A 15289-nucleotide genomic window follows, 5' to 3' on the forward strand; every position below is an offset into this window, starting at 1 on the left:
GCTATTCTCTCGCAGGTACCTTTGGCGAAGGTCCAGCGGTGACACGTTATATCTCGCCAGTAAGAAGCTTTTCAGCTCATCGTAGTCCGCCAAGCCGCCGTCCAACAGGCGCTTGACAACGTCATACGCTTCGCTGGAAAGCAGGGCTACCAACTTCTGTGCCCAACCATTCCGCTTAACGCGCTTTCTCTCGCAGACGCGCTCGAACTCCGCAAGATATTTCGCCATATCTTCGGCGATCACGAAGGGCTGCGGCCTGTCTCTCAGCTGATGACCGTTGGTCTCACGCAAAGCGAACAATGTTCTATCTCTCTCATAAAAGATCTCGTGTGCTTCAAGCTCCAGGTCCATCAGTTTCTTAGCGCGAGCATGCCGTTTTATCTCAAGCTGCTTCCGTTTTTCTGCCTCTTCGCGCTCAAGCTGCTTCTGTTTTTCAGCCTCTTCGTGCTCACGGCGCCTTTTGGCCTCCTCGCGCTCACGGCGTCTTTCGGCCTCCTCGCGCTCACGGCGTCTTTCGGCCTCCTCGCGCTCACGGCGTCTTTCGGCCTCCTCGCGCTCACGGCGTTCTGTGATCTCTTCCCAGGCCTCATTGGCTTCCTCAGCCGTTACATTCTCTTTTCGCATTATCTCAAGAATCGCATGCTTTCGTTTTGCGGGGCCCAAATCAATGCCCAACTCTTCACAAATTTCGATGAGTTCCTTCACTTTGAAGTTCTCCATCGCTCACAATAGCCTCTTGTAGTTTGCCCTTTTCTTAGAATTCCCTTGCCGTTCACTACTATAGCGCTACTAGTATGACACGCGCAAGTAATTCTTTCCAACAACGCCTCGTTTACTCCCTCTGCACCAGCTTTCGTTTCAAAGCGCTCCGACTTGGCTCGAAACAGCAAAGCTTTCTACAGTGCTACACCCAGCCCTATCTCTAAACTACAATCACGTGTGCTAGAGCAGTCTGGCGAATTGAGGGGGAAACATCAGGCACTCACCGCGCCGAGGTAGCTGACGCCGGTCGATCCCGCAGCTGCCATCCACTGTTGGGACTGGGGCATCCCACCGCTGCCACCACTGTTGGGACTGGGGCATCCCACCGCTGCCACCACTGTTGGGACTGGGTGTCCGAGCCAGGAAACGGTCGAGGCGACGGTGAGTAAAAGGACGTTTATGTACAGTATGTACAAGGGCTTTTACATGATACAAGGGCCAAGAGCACCACGGGCAGCACAAAGACGAAGGGCGGCCCCGGCGGCGAGCGTAGCTCCGGCGTGATGGCTCTTCTGCTGCCCGTCTGCTGCTCGGGTTCAGCGCGGCTCCGTTTTTATAGCCGCTGGTAACGGTTACGGCAGCAGCCGTTCAAATCCTCCAATCACTGGCCACCGTTCAAATTAGACCAATGGTCGAGAGCCGGCCAGCGTCGGAGGAGTTCGCACCGACGGAGAGGAGGGGAGGAGGAAGGGTCCGTGTCGGCGCCGCGTGGCGGGATGAGTCACGCTGCATGTCGCGACTTGTCCGAGAAAGTTTGGGCCTGCTGTGAGCGTCGGCGAGCGCGCAGCGCTTGTTTAGACAGGCCCGCTAGCGAAATGTGGGCGCCGGCACGACAACGCTAAAGAACCCCAGGTGGTCGAAATTTCCGGAGCCCTCCACTACGGCGTCTCTCATAGCCTTAGTCGCTTTGGGACGTTAAACCCCACAAACCAACCAACTAAGTCCGATTAGTTTAATCTGGAGCACAGTCTTCTCGCGTAATTTTGGTCCTTCCTTTGCTGTGCTGATTTTGGATGCGTAGCTGCAGTCAAACAGGCTAGGAGCCGGTGGGAAAAGGCAAGAAACGTGAGTTGTTTTCGTTTTTTTTTTCTTTCCTTTAGCCGACTGACGTTCGCTTGGAGTATCTCCTTTGTTACAATCTTTAGCCGATTTAGGTCCGTTGTACAGGGCCCTTCAAAATATGTGCGAACACGGCGAAGCGTGCCCGCGCTCCGCGGAGCGTCAGCGCATCCGGCGCGGTCGCGCATCGAAACAATGTGGCGCATGCGCACAGCAGACTGGAGGCGGTGCTTCGTGTCGTCTGCTACAGCACGGAAGCGCGCCGTGCTTGCTTTGCTGGGAAGCGCACCTACACTGTGTGCTGACAGCGCCCAGACGCGCCGAGTTGGCAATGTCGCATTTTACTGACTGCATCGCGTTGTTGGTTCCGCATGCGGCCACTCAGCAACGCGTGTTCCCAGTGCAGCGTACTCGGTTAAATGCAGGTGTTTCAAATTTCTGAGCTCTATTCTGGATTACTTTATGCTGTTAAATGCCCAAAAGACACTCACGCTATGGGAGACGTCGACGTAGTAGAGGGATCTGAATCATTTCGACCCCGGCGATACTTAGCATGCACGGATATAGCACATTAAATGACCGTCTTTCCTTTCTACAACCCCACTACAACAACTACAACCCCACACATCAGGTATCCTTTAATGGACAAAAAAAGTTTGACATCAAGGTAACGCATCTAATTGAGAACGCAAAACTGATTGTAGGAAATAAAATTCATGATCCACCGAGTCTGTTCAGGGTTTGCTCTTGCGTGGAGTTTTATTTTCTCCTATGTGCTGCTTTTAAACGAGTTCCATGGCCAAGGTCAGTAGCTGGTCGGTTCGCCACCTGCGTTTATGACGGCTTTCATCCTGTTCTGGAGGGACCTGTATAGGGACCTACAAAGGCTCGCATTGGACCTTAGCCGCTCCCACTCCTCTTGGACAACAATCCATAGTACGTCCGCTGAGAGGCCGTGCAGCTGTCGGCCGGTCATAGCGCTCTTCATTACGCCCCAAACATTCTCTATAACATTTAGGTCAGGGGACTGAGCAGGCCATTCCAACACTGCGATGTCGCGGAGCTCAAGAAATGCAGCGACTTTTTTCGATTTGTGTATTGGGGAGTTATCATGCTGCAGAATGAAGTCGCTGTCCGGAAATGGTCCTCCTAGAAGGTACGGGAAGAGCACACCGTCCAGGATTGAGCAGTAGGCCTCTCCATTGAATCGGCTCTCTAGACGAACCAGGGGTCCCAGGCCTTCGGCGGTCACAGCGCCCCAAACATTCACAGCGGACCGGCCGCTGGCAGCGACTTGCTGCATGTACTCAGGCATATATCTGCAGAATACGAAAAAAACATTTGTTAGCGTTGGTAAAAAAATGCAGGTGTAACCAACAAGCTAGAAGGAACAGAAATATCAATTAATATATTTTAGGATTGTCTAGCGGTCATTACCGGGCCACCTAACACAATCACAAGAAAAATTGCGAACGAGGCCATTCTTTTATGAATTCACTTGTTTTGAGAGATCATCAAATGTTCCGAGACTCAGGCAAAGCATGATTCCTGCGTATGCCACAGTCTAAATATTGGCTCCCTATCCGCACCTATTTCTTGATGAAGCCGCCGCGGTGGCTCAGTGGCTATGGTGCTCGGCTGCTGACCCAAAAGACGCGGGTTCGATCCCGGCCGCGGCGGCTAGAATTTCTTTGGAGGAGAAATTCTAGAGGCCCGTGTACTGTGCGATGTCAGTGCACGTTAAAGAACCCCAGGTGGTCGAAATTTCCGGAGCCCTCCACTACGGCGTCTCTCATAGCCTTAGTCGCTTTGGGACGTTAAACCCCATAAACCAACCAACCAACCTATTTCTTGATGAATGAATGAATGAATGAATGAATGAATGAATGAATGAACTTTATTTCCGTCATCATGGAGCCTCACGGTCGGGGTGGAGCAATTAGGAGGGGGTGCCTCCCAGCCGGCTCTCAGCACTGGAGACCGCGGAGAGAGTATTGTAGTAAGCTGTCTCCGCCTGACGGCTGATGAGCCTTTGCTGATCCGAGTCGTGGCTCCGGATCAGCTCTTCTCAGGTGGCAAGGTCTGGGATGCTTTGTGATTTAGCCCCAGGTGAGTCCTGACACTCCAAATTATGTGATTTTGCGAACTCATTCTGTGGAAGCTACTGCAGAGCTCAGGCTCCCACTGTCTTCATCGTGTAGTAAGGAGTACGAAAAGAATCTGTTGACCTGAAGCCTCCTCCGGGCCCTGCACTCCTTTGGAGTGAGTGACCTATCCGGAACTGAGAATGTTATCCTATTCAATCTAAGTGTTTCGGTTTTTCTTTATACGTTATGCGAGGGTCTTTATTCCCACTCAGTGGCACTTCCAGAGCAGCTCGGATGTATAATTCTCGAGCGAGTCTGTGAGCAGCCTCATTCCCCGGAATACTCTCATGAGCAGGAACCCACCCATATTAGGGAGTCCTCTCTGCTTCAGGGGTAATTTGGCGGCTTGACTGGAGACCGCCCCCTTACAAAAGTTGTGAACAGCTGCCTTACTGTCAGACAAGATGATCTTGGCTTTGGTACTGACCCACGCTAGGGCAATAGCAGCCTCGTTTGCCACTAACAAATTCCTAATATTAATCGATCCTACAGTCACTTTCTCCCCATTCCCATATTTCGTGATGAACAATGTACGCGCCAACTTATAGTATTCGATGTTTATAGATTTAAGCCATAACTGACAAAAACTGAAACTTCAGTTATTATGGTTGCAACGTTCGTCACTAATCAGAGCTGTACTGTTATTTTAGACAATTGCTTTATTTTTATCGAAGTGTAAAATGAAATGTTGCTTAATGTACGCGCTTTGCAAAACTACAGTTGCTAGGCCACTGCAAAAATTATTATTGATACTTGCTAGAACAAGCATATAAACGTTTAAACCTTAATAACAGTAAATACTAGTGCCTAAAATGATCCTTCATTTTAGGATGCACTTGCTTAAATGATTACACTCACCGGCAGTTTTCAGGCCGCCAGACTCGCTGACGCTGGTCCCACCTGGTCGTGAAAGCAGATTCATCAGTAAATATGACCTTTCCCCAGTGCTCCTCTGTCCAGTGCTCATGATCTCGGGCAAATGCCAGGCGCTTGTCCTTGTTCTTCGCGCTCACAAGTGGCTTCTGCACAGCTATTCTTGACTTCAGGCCAGCCGCGCGCAGGCGACGCCTCACTGTTGCGTTCGACACACCCGGAAGCCCGACAGTGTTCTTAATTTCAGTCGAACTGGCAGTGGGCTTGTCCACAGCGGCCGCAACTATGTTCATGTCGTCGTCTTCATTGGTGACTTTGGGACGGCCTGTCCGCGGACGATCCGTGATCCTTCGCTCCTTTCGGTATGCCCGAACGATCCGATTCACGGTCGAAAGTGGTCGATTTGTTAGCACTGATATCCTCCTCTGGGAGTATGCTTGTTGGCTTAGCGCTACAATTTGCCATCTTTCGCTCTCCGGGACACGAGACATCGCTTGCTCTCCCTAGCTTCGGCGAAAAATGACGCCCCCCAATACTGTTACACTGCTTTTATGGGCAGCGTAAGAAATAAGCATGAAAAGAAAAAAGTGACATCATTGCTTTAAAACTGATAGCTTGGTGTTTGTCAGCCGATGAACATAAAGAATGTGCAGTGGATCGTGCTTTCACAAGTCATCCGAGAATCATTCACTAGTACAGAGCAGTCGCTTAGCTTGGCACGAATTTGCAGCAGCTTATCAGCCGCGCCAGCGGATAAGAGATTGCCGTGCCCAAGCTACCTCCCTGTGCCAGTTGATACCCTTCCATAAGACTGAATAACGCGCTGCAATCAGTAAAATGCGACATTGCCAACTCGGCGCGTCTGGGCGCTGTCAGCACACAGTGTAGGTGCGCTTCCCAGCAAAGCAAGCACGGCGCGCTTCCGTGCTGTAGCAGACGACACGAAGCACCGCCTCCAGTCTGCTGTGCGCATGCGCCACATTGTTTCGATGCGCGACCGCGCCGGATGCGCTGACGCTCCGCGGAGCGCGGGCACGCTTCGCCGTGTTCGCACATATTTTGAAGGACCCTGTACATGTGCATGGTTTTAGCAGTAATGCAACTCGACTGTATGTTTTATGCTTAGTGGAAGTTGTGTTGTGCCCTGTTAAACCTGTTTTGAGCATTGGTTTCGATTCTTTATATGTGGTACACCTTTTTCAGCATTTATTTCCTTTTGTGCATATACACTTCTCAAAATGTAAAATATTCTGCGAAATGATCTGTTCCTCTTCATGTACTGGAGATGCATTCCTTAAAAACCGAGCATGCTTTCTTTGCAGGTCCGAGAACTTGTGCAGCTTGGGGGGGGGGGGGATTCAAATGTCGCTGGCATATGTAGTAAGCGATCAGCTGGCAGCAAAGTTCTCTTGGGTTGGGAGGAAAAGCAAGCTGGACTTTTCAGCCTTGAAGATGTCCAATGCAATTATAAGTAAGCCAAAGACTACTGCCTGCTTAAAAATTTTCAGCGGGGGTGGAAAGCCAGTTGCAGAAAATTGAATTTTGGTGGCCTGTAGCAGCAGCAAATGTTGTACCTATCTCCTCATTGTAAGAATGAAACTTGGAGAAAAAAAGACATTTATCCCCTTTTATTTACAATTTTTTTCTGCTGGACACATGAGCATGAAAAGGATTTTTGCAAACCAGTTCAGTGCTTGCCTCTTGCAGTGATAGCTATATGAGGAACTTGCTAACTGGTGTTGCATTAACCTCTGTCCAACTTCTGGCCAAATAGAAAGTTATGCAGGTAGACCTCAGTGATAAGGGCCATGGAGGCTCTCTGAAAAGCATTTCATATGTAGTCATGTGATTCATTTGAGTTGTCATTGATACTTTGCCCTGCATAATCCTGAATAGAGTTTTCATTCCTCTTTGTAAGGTTTGTGAGTGTCTAGTGGAAGGACATAAGTATCCTTATGTTATAAGTAAGTGCACTTCTATTGGAGCTATTTTGTGCTGTTATAAGTGGGTTTAGTGGTTTGAGTTACTTTGATAACAAATTCTTATAGCATTACTGTTTTAAGAGCCGCCAACTGTATATACTCAGTTTTATTATAATATGTGTACTCTTTCTTAAAAAAACTTTTTTTTGCTAATATCGTAATTTATCGCTAGCAGTGCTTTAGTGTTTGGCGAATGCTATCACACAGTATAAATACAAAATTTTAACAACTTGTGGTTTTTATTTTTAGCTGCTGCAGGGGAGTTATAATAATAATAATAATAATGTTTATTTGATCACCACGTTGTACATGATGATGCAGGGGACCGAAGTAAAAGCTGTCTTTCAACAGCTTGACAGAGCAACGGCCCCCCTTTTTGGCAGCATACAAAGTGGCGCAAAAACGAAATATACAAGGTAAAGGGAAAACTACGTGCGATGAGCACACCGCACTAAAAGACAGTACAGAAACATGTTACAAAACAGATTCACCTGGCACATATATTTAAAGCAGTACAAAACCATAAACACATGGCAAAAAGAAATAAGGTATTCTAATATTTAACACAATGCAATTACATGGTAAAGACACTTTAATAGAAAACATATGAATACGAGCCAGGAACACCAACAGTTCCAAGGCGGCTGTTCTCGTTGCATGAAGAATTACATGAAATGTTTACAAAGAAAGTAAGTTAGAAGTCTGTGAAATGTTACACATTGGGGTGTTATATTCTGTTTCTGGTTTTCTAAAGTTTGCAGACCGTACGTTGTTCAAAATGTATTAGTTTGCCACATGTCATTATTTCTTGTTTCATAAGTTTATTCGCGCCTTTTCAGGCCTGAAAGATTTTGAATGAAAGACGTTTTATTCAAAAATTCCTGTTTAAGTGTTCGGCTAAGGCGATAGTCATAGATTTTTGTTACTGGTATAATTTTGTGCTCTAAAAATATTTCTCCTGTGTGATGTAACCTTGGTAACCTCTTAGCAATTCGCATTGCCTTTTTTTGCAATACGAGTAATTTGCTCAGATTTTCCTGTGTTTTAGTACCCCAGATAAGGCTACAGTAGTTAAAGCGAGAATGGAATAAAGAGTGATAAACTAACATCATTACACAAGACGGCAAGATTTCGCGGTTGCGATAGAGTATACCAATTATTTGCGACAACTTAGAAGTTATGTGGGCTATGTGATCGTCCCAGGACATTTGCTGATTAAAGACAACCCCCAGGGTTTTGAAATGTGCCACTATTTCCAGTGGACAAGATCGCAAACATAATTGCTTTGTCAGGTGAACTTGTTTATTCTTGGCCCGGAAGATAACTGCTTTCGTTTTGTTTACAGTTTCCACAAGGAAGTAGGGCCAGCGTCGAGGAGTCAATAAAATCATAGCTGAGACATGCGCCTGAAAGGCTTTCCGGAAGTCAAAGACGGAAGAAATCAGAATCTTCTGCCGACCCATCTGAAGGTGTGTTTTGTGCAAACCATAATCATTAGCAGCCATAATTTGCTTGACTTATCAAACCCAGCCCCACTTGCTATTGTAGCCTGCTTATACTTTAAGATGTCAACCTCTACTTTTGTGATCAAAAAAGGAAGCTTTTTTTGTGCATTGCTCCACTACAGTTCTACAGTGGCAGTTTCTGTTAAAAGCTTTGATGAACCTAATGAAGTTGTTAAAAAAGTATGTTTACAGTTCACGTCAGTCAAAGTGTGTGTATATATATAGCTTGAGCATTCTTCAAGAATACCTGGCTCTGTGAGTACGCATGGACATTATTGGTGCCTTGGCAATTTCTTTATACTTAGTTCTTTTTATTCTCTTCCAGGAAAAAGTTGTGTTATTCTTCAAAAATTATAATCCCCCTCCCCTGCATAGTCTCGTAACACAGCATCCTGACTAGCTCGTGTGTACAGTTGTGCCTTGTTAATGGTTATATGGACACTTCGGTTCCTGACAAAAGGTGTATGAAGTGACTCATTCATTACAATGAACCGTGAAGAAAAACACTATAGTTACGGTCTGCTTCCGTGCATAGTGGCGGGCTGTGAAGTGGGAATCGGATAATCTTGGGAGCTTATGATTGTAATCACTAAGTCTTTTTAAGTAATGCCGTGTAGGTTTAAGCCCGTTTGAACTGCCTAGAGGCTGCGGGCTCATCTTGTCTCGCTTATTGAAATTTTAATGAAAGTCAGAGGCGTCAGAATTAATGCACTTATAATTTATGATGGTTATTTTTTGCTGAGATAACAAAATAAATCTAATAAAGGATTAATTCCTTTTCTCAGAGCAATAGTGCCTGGTAGTCGCCAATGTGGGCTGAGCTGCATTGTGAACTCAAAGTTGTATCCAACCATCTGTGGCTCTGTATCTGTGGCTGTTGGCTTCTCTCATAGAGAGAATATTGTTATTTTGAAGCAGGTGTTGCTTATGCACATTCTGGCACAAAAGGACACGACAACCTCTCGTAATCTAAAGATGCATGATCTTCATGGAATTTGCCATCTTGTCTCCTTCTCTTCCTATGAGATGCCGCTGAAGTTTGAGGAGCTGACACCAGAGCAGCAGCAGGTTGTTCTAGTCAAGAAGAAGCCTCCGGAGGTGGTTGTGATCCAGCAAGAGCTGGAAGACAACTTTGACAGACATCGGTACCTCAAGTACATCAAGAAGAAGAAATGACCGTCTGCACCTTTCTTCTGATGTATGCTACATTTAGATGACATCCTTCATGAAGCAACCTACCGTGCCGCCGCGGTGGCTCAGTGGCTATGATGCTCGGCTGCTGGCCCGAAAGACGCGGGCTCGATCCCGGCCGCTGCGGCTGAATTTCTTTGGAGGAGAAATTCGAGGCCCGTGTACTTTGCGATGTCAGTGCACGTTAAAGAACCCCAGGTGGTCGAAATTTCCGGAGCCCTCCACTACGGTGTATCTCATAGCCTTAGTCGCTTTGGGACGTTAAACCCCATAAAACCAAACCAAACCAAGCAACCTACCGCAGTGCATTCTCTTTATTATCGTCACAGACTACAGCGTCGCGAAAGCCTGTATATCAGAAACTTTTATTGTTGACTGTGAGTCACATTGGAGGTGTCCATGTTTTGTCATTGTTCACTGGTTTGAGAAGCTGATTGGGGAGTATTGTTGGGCAAGGTGGTCCTTCACTCAGGGACAAAGGACAAGCCAAAAGTCTGCACGGTGATGTCCTTTTTGTTTTGATCTGCCTTCGTGAGCAAAGCTTGAACCATGTTGGCCAGTGCTAGCAGTAGAATTATGTCCTGGGAAAATAAATGCTGTTGGTGCTTGTGTTTACAGAGCACTTTCTTGCTTTGTTATGCAGAGAATGGTAGTCCTTCAGGGCTGTGTATCTCTGGCAGTTGTGCTGCTTGGCTCATTCTAATTAGTGACACTACCATTAGGGTGTTTTATTTAGTTGTTTATTTAACTCCTGAAATGAAATTTTGCATTATAATGAACTGTGATAGGGTAACAAAAATAATAGGATAGGTATAACACATGGCTATTATATGCACAATTTCCAAAATAAGAAATGAGTGCCTTTCCATACATGTACTGAAGAAATATGGAGAAGGCGAACAGTAACTGATTGAAACACTGGGCACGAACCCAGCATAAAACATTGCTTGGAACAGTGCACCACATAACGTTTTTCAAAAGCAGTACGGCTCCCAACAAACAGAACAGTAAAAAAAATTATATACTTTCTTAGATACATGATGTGGCTGTAAAAAACGAACCATGAAATATGCACGCTACAACAGGCCGTTCTTAGAAACAAAACTACTAGTAACTAAGTACTTAAAGCGTATTGCCTTTGAAACATCTACTTTAGAAACCAGGCCCTTGGCTGATGGCCTCTGAGGCCACCTTTATATTGTGGGAGCAGCTTTGCTATCCTGTTGCCGTCCCGTGAGCTTAATGCCAAACCATATCCCATAGGTGCACTCTAGCAGCAGATGTTTAACTCCTGCTGTACATGGAAGCCAGTTTTTTATGTTCAGATCGAGACAAAATTCCAGAGTGCTGTGGTTCATTGTGTGTCAGTGACACCTACAGGACATTGATTTTTGATCAAAAGAGGCGTATAGACGCAGTCTGTAGTGTTTCAGCAATACTTACTATTGGCCCCTTGGTCAAGAAAGCTCTATTTCTGAGTGTGTAAACTAAATGACTCGCACCCCACCGGCTGTCAGTTTGTGCACTGTTGAATGCCACTGGCACTCTTCCAGCAGATGCAGAAACATGCTATGTGTTCAAGGCATGTTTCCGGATCTGCTGTCTGCTGGAAAGAGCCAGTGGCATTCAACAGTGCACCAACTGACAGCCGGTGGGATGCGAGTCATTAAGTTTACACACTCAGTAATTAGCTTTCTTGACCAAGGGGCCAATAGTAGGTATTGCTGAAACACTACAGACTGCATCAATACGCCTCTTTTGATCAAAAATCAATGTCCTGTGGACGTCTACCACTTGGAAAGTTTGGTCCGTCGGGTAGTGTTCGGACGTCCCGCATGCGACTGCCGTGTTCTGACGTTCTCTGAACGTCCCTTGCACAAGCGATAATTTTCCACCGGACGTCCTGTGGCCGTTTAAAAAAGGCACGTCAGTTTCCGGACGTTTGACGGACGTCCGAAAATCCGATTTTGGCGTCCATGGGGCTCTCACTGGACTGCCATTTTCTTTGCGCCGGACGTCCATCAGACAACCTATGTACGTCCGTCGGACATTTGCGGACCTCTACAGATGTCCAGCAGACGTTCAAACATACGTTGCCATGGCATCCGTTGGATGTTCGATGGCTCTTCGTGGCCCAATGGGTAGTGACTAGGGAGGGCGGAAACCGAGTCTCGTGCTGCAGCGGCTGAGGAGGTAGCCATTGCTCTGGCCCTAACTCAACAGAATGTCAGGGTGATTATAACAGATTCCAAATCGCCTATCCGAAACTACAACGCAGGCAGGGTATTTGTCAAAGCAGTCAAAATTCTGACTGCCGGCCTGAGACCGGCAGAACTATCTTGACCTAGTTTGGACTCCGGCCCACGAGGGCTTCCGGGGAAACGAGACAGCGCACGCATTGGCCCGAGGACTCGCACACCGGGACCAAAATGCCGTCTCGTCGAGCAGAGAGCCCCTTCAGAGGGACGAGGAGCTGAACACGTACCAAGATATTCTTAGCCATTACACATTAGGAAGACAGACACTACCTTGAGCATGCAAGGGCCTCAGCAAAAAGAAAGAGGTCATAAGGCGAAAGTTACAGGTGGGAGTTTTTTCCAACCCACTAGCACTAAGCAGATGGCATCCGGCAATCCAAGACCCGAGGTGTAAACAGTGCAATGAAATAGCAGACATGATCCACATGGTGTGGACATGCCCTAGCCACAACGAACCAGACAGGAATATAGAGTCCTGGGAGGCTTTAATGGCCAGCCAGAAAGAAGAACAAAAAAGTCATCCGTCTGGCCCTGGACACCGCTGAATCCCAAGGGATCCCAGCCTGCTGAAAGGGGAGGAAGATGACGGCGGTCAAGACTCAAGTATTCATCGCCCTCTAATTCCGTGACGGGTGTAAATAAGGTTATTTCATCATCAAGCGAAAAGCGTCACTAGGCTCAACACCGCGCTTCGCGTGAGCCGGAGGCCAGATTTGCCACTTCTGCGCATGCGCGAAACCGAGCGACGTCACGCGCAGCGCAGGTGGCCGCCGACTCCGTAATAAAAAAAAGAATAAAAATAAGCACAGAAACGAAAATATAAAGAAGGGAATGAAAGGAATAAAAAAATTCAGGGGGCACTTCGGCTCCCTAAAGTGCTGCAAGGCGTAAGCGTTTCCTGGCCATTGTTTGTTTTTATTTACTTTTTTCTTTTTCATATTTGTTTTTTATTTCTTTGATTATTTTCTTAACTTTATTGTTTTTTATTTTTATTTCCACATCTTGTTTTTATTTTGTTTTTATTTCTGTTTATTCTCTTATTTTTATTTTTTTATATTCATTTTCTTGACTTTACTCCTTTTATTTTATTTACGAAGGCCATGCATTCACTAGATGCGCCTTTATTCATGCTGGAACCTTTGAGCCTTTTAAGCAGTGATGCCGAAAGGCGGACGACTCTGCCTACGCGTCTGTCGACACGGCTGCCAACGCGTCTGTCGACACTCCTGCCGACGCGTCTGTTGACAGGGCTGCCGACGCGTCTGTCGACACTCCTGCCGACGCGTCTCCTAACGACAGTATGAGGCATTAAAGACTTTCGCCTTAATATCAAATAAAAATATAAATAAAAGAGAAACATTGCGCCAGGAAACTCATATCTAGGTGGACACCCGAACCGCGCCGTAAAGGAAGGAAAATGAAAAAAAAAATAGTTTAAAGGAAATGAAGCCGGTGTCTCTCATATCTCGGTGGATACCCTAACCGCGCCGTAAGGGCAAATGAAATGAATTGAAAATTGGTTTTAAAGAAAGGAAATTCCTATCTCTCATATCTTGGTGTACACCCGAAAGAATGGACACCACAGTACCTGACAGTACGTGTCTCTAAAGCAACCTTCTAAGACAGCACCGTATTCACTGCACGCGCGTTTCCTCCTCCGCCTCTGTACAGGCAGTGTGTGGACGGCCGAACGCCTCCACCGTTATCGTGGTGCTCCCAGCGCATTGTGCGCGAACTGCGACAGCCATGACGTCAAAGCAAGCGTACTGAACCTTTTCGCTCGTATATCCAGGCTTAGCCACAGCTAAGCCACTGCCAATTTTTAAGGCGAAAGCCTTTAATGTCTCATCGTTGTAAGCAGCAGTTGTCGACAGAAATGTAACGCTTTTCAATTTCCTTTCCTCAAAAACCAATTTACCGACGAGCACTCGACCCGAACAGGCGATGGCGTTCTGTGTACTCCCTGACGGCGTTGCAAGACGCTGTCGCGTTCCACTCTCTTAACCACACATCAGTGACACAAGCATCAACGCCGCGCCTAAGCCTTTCGCCTCACAGCACCTTATGTCAACAAAGTGCCCCATATTTTTGATGGTAGTGCTGTAACCTTCTAATGCTCAGCCGAATGTTGCTTTCGAAAGTTCGTCTTGCGCTAGCTCAAATAGTAAACAGCGCCACAGAGAGACCCATCAGAAGGACACCTTTCAAAGCGTTCGTCCGAATGGCCGCGTTACTCAATGTCGCGTTACTATGAAACGCAAGGCTCTCCAAAAGGGACCAGTAGGTGGTATCACTGGTACACAGATTGTTGACCGCCTAGTTGCTGTAGAACTTTTGGAGTGGTATCAAGTGATTCGGCGCGTCCCGGAGCATAATATTACGAGTCGAATGAAAGCGTAGCTTATCATAGGGATTCGCACCGACGACCTTTGGTTCCCCAAACCGTGACTTCTTAGAACTTCAAACGTCCATTACGCCTAAACTATTCGACATAGGGCACTCGAAGTGATGTCAAGCCATTTGTCTTCTTTCGCTGTATACGTTGGCATCCAAAAAATAGATATCCGTATATAACTAAAAATTTGTACTGGATATAGCGAAGATGGCTAATGACGCAATTATAATAATAATAATAATTGGTTTTTTGAGGAAAGTAAAGGGCACAGTATCTGTCTCACATATCTCGGTGGACACCTTAACCGCGCCGTAAGGAAAGGGAGGGAGGCGGAAGTGAAAGAGAGAAAGAGGTGCCGTAGTGGTCGTCTCGGAATAATTTCGACCACCCGTACGTTAGTGCAGGATGGATGGATGGAAACAACTTTATTACACACACACAAAAAAACAATCTTCCAGGGTGGTCCCCTACTGGTCCAGGAGTCCACGGGCGTGTGCTTCACGTAAAGCCCGATCCACTAGCCATTTCTGGCCGGCGGGCTGAGCGGTCCGTAAAGCAGCCTCCCAGGAAGAATGAGTGGGATTGGGGATGGGGGATACTGCCTTTGGGGAAGAACATTCCCAAAGGTAATGGAAAAGTGTGGATTTGGGCACGCCACAAGTGTTACAATCAGGAGGAAAGGTGGGATGAAAGCATGAGAGGCGGTGGGGTGAAATAAAGCAGCCTGTCTGTAATTGCCGCCATGTGGCGCTGGATAAGGGCGACAAGGTACTGTGGGGTGGTGGCAGTGTCATGCGGCTGAATTTGTAAAATGTGGTAATTTGGTGACATGTAGAGAGGACCGCAGGGGCTTCTTGCGCAGGGTTGGGTGCCTGATCCTCCGGGGTCCGGGAGGAGAGTTCTCGGGCCAGCGCATGAACGCGCTCATTACCGGGGATCGAGGCATGCCCAGGGACCCACGACAGAGTAACCGTTCGGTCGAGAGAGGTGGCCGTGGTAAGTATACGGTGTGTTGCCGGAGTCGCCACGCCCTTTAGGTAGTGGCGGTACGCGGCCTGTGAATCTGTGCAAATTTCTGTTATGTTTTTGTCAATGATGGTGTGGGCCAGAGCAAGTG

At 47.1% G+C, this 15289-nt stretch overlaps 1 long non-coding RNA gene across 7 annotated transcripts in view; it reads left to right on the top strand.

The window, feature by feature from the left end:
• LOC149332979 (uncharacterized) overlaps positions 1-15168 on the top strand; it is a 90003-nt gene extending 74835 nt beyond the window's left edge. The window contains exons 1-3 of one of the 7 annotated variants that reach the window (XR_016285278.1): positions 5929-7239; positions 8169-8292; positions 9367-10130. This is a non-coding gene — a long non-coding RNA (uncharacterized LOC149332979). Of the gene's footprint in view, positions 1-5928; positions 7240-7470; positions 8293-9354; positions 10131-15034 lie in introns of those variants that run through there. The other 6 variants (XR_016285274.1, XR_016285276.1, XR_016285279.1 and 3 more) reach the window with 6 other exon arrangements.
• The last annotated feature ends 121 nt before the right edge of the window (positions 15169-15289 follow it).

This window comes from Amblyomma mixtum, chromosome 8, assembly GCF_055824585.1.
Source record: "Amblyomma mixtum isolate Tamu chromosome 8, ASM5582458v1, whole genome shotgun sequence".
Lineage (NCBI taxonomy): Eukaryota > Metazoa > Arthropoda > Arachnida > Ixodida > Ixodidae > Amblyomma > Amblyomma mixtum.